This window comes from Etheostoma spectabile, chromosome 2 (assembly GCF_008692095.1).
Source record: "Etheostoma spectabile isolate EspeVRDwgs_2016 chromosome 2, UIUC_Espe_1.0, whole genome shotgun sequence".
NCBI lineage: Eukaryota > Metazoa > Chordata > Actinopteri > Perciformes > Percidae > Etheostoma > Etheostoma spectabile.
Window position 1 is genome coordinate 21,722,834 of NC_045734.1, and position 1,982 is coordinate 21,724,815.

Genomic DNA, 1,982 nt, shown 5'->3' on the forward strand with positions numbered 1-1,982 from the left:
TTTGTCCTGAAAAAAATGATGTTCACATCTTGACAGTAGACAACAGGGTTGATGTATTACAAGCCTTTTTATAAAATAAATCCAGACGGACAATGAACTGTAAAAATGGCCTTAGGGTTCAGGGGTTTTAACATTAGTCACTTAGATTTTAATGCATGGAAAAAGGTCCAGGTTGAATTATACTGAAATTACTCTTAAGCTTCCGACTTTAATATAATTTAGTAAAGGGTGTGTGTTATTTTATATATATTATATATATATATATATAATATATATATATACACTACCGTTCAAAGTTTGGGTCACATTGAAATGTCCTTATTTTTGAAGTAAAAGCACTGTACTTTTCAATGAAGATAACTTTAAACTAGTCTTAACTTAGAGAAATACCCTTATACATTGCTAATGTGGTAAATGACTATTCTAGCTGCAAAGTCTGGTTTTTGGTGCAATATCTACATAGGTGTATAGAGGCCCATTTCCAGCAACTATCACTCAGTGTTCTAATGGTACAATGTGTTTGCTCATTGGCTCAGAAGGCTAATTGATGATTAGAAAAACCCTTGTGCAATCATGCTCACACATCTGAAAAAAGTTTAGGTCGTTACAGAAGCTACAAAACTGACCTCTTTGAGCAGATTGAGTTTCGGGCATACATTTGTGGGGTCAATAAACGCTCAAAATGGCCAGAAAAAGAGAACTTTCATCTGAAACTCGACAGTCTATTGTCCTTAGAAATGAAGGCTATTCCATGCGAGCATTGCTAAGAAATTGAAGATTTCCTACAACGGTGTGTACTACTCCCTTCAGAGGACAGCAAACAGGCTCTAAACGAGTAGAAAAAGAAGTGTGAGGCCGCGTTGCATAACTGAGCAAGAAGATAAGTACATTAGAGTCTCTAGTTTGAGAACAGACGCCTCACAGGTGCCCAACTGGCATCTTCATTAAAAAGTACCCGCAAAACACCAGTGTCAACATCTACAGTGAAGAGGCGGCTGCGGGATTCTGGGCTCAGGGCAGAGTGGCAAAGAAAAAGCCATATCTGAGACTGGCCCAATAAAAGAAAAAGATTAAGATGGGCAAAAGAAAACAGACATTGGACAGAGGAAGAATGGAAAAAAGTGTTGTGACGGGTGAATCCAGTTTGAGGTTTTGGATCACAAAGAAGAACGTTGTGAGACCAGAACAAATGAAAAGATGCTGGAAGAATGCCTGACGCCATCTGTTTAGCATGGTGGAGGTAATATGATGGTCTGGGGTTGCTTTGGTGCTGGTAAGGGGGAGATTTGTACAGGGTAAAAGGGATTTTGAATAAGGAAGGCTATCACTCCATTTTGCAACGCCATGCCATACCCAGTGGACAGCGCTTGATTGGAGCCAATATCCTACAACAGGACAATGACCTAAACACACTCCCAAATTGTGCAAGAACTATTTAGAGCAGAAGAGGCAGCTGGTATTCTATCGGTAATGGAGTGGCCAGCGCAGTCACCAGATCTGAACCCCATTGAGGTTGTGGGAGCAGCTTGACGTATGGTACGCAAGAAGTGCCCACCAACCAATCCAACTGTGGGAGTTGCTTCTGGAAGCGTGGGGTGTAATTTCTCCAGATTACCTCAACAAATTAACAGCTAGAATGCCAAAGGTCTGCAATGCGTGTAATTGCTGCAAATGGAGAATCTTTGACGAAAGCAAGTTTGATGTAAAAAAAAACTTATTTCAAATACAAATCATTATTTCTAACCTTGTCAATGTCTTGACTATTTTTCTATGATTTTCACAACGTATGGTGGTGAATAAGTGACTTTTCAGGAAAACCCAAAATTGTTTGGGTGACTCCAAACTTTTGAACGGTAGAGTGTAAATATATATATATATTCACGGTAGTCATCCTTTGCTTTTTTGATAGCGCTGCAAAACCTTGGTGTTCTCTTAATGAGCTTCACGAGGTAGTCACCTGAAATGGTTTTCACTTCACAGGT

General features: G+C 39.5%; 1 protein-coding gene across 1 annotated transcript in view; it reads right to left on the reverse strand.

Moving 5' to 3' along the window:
- LOC116700215 (complement C3-like) overlaps nt 1–1,982 on the reverse strand; it is a 30,112-nt gene that overhangs the window by 20,266 nt on the left and 7,864 nt on the right.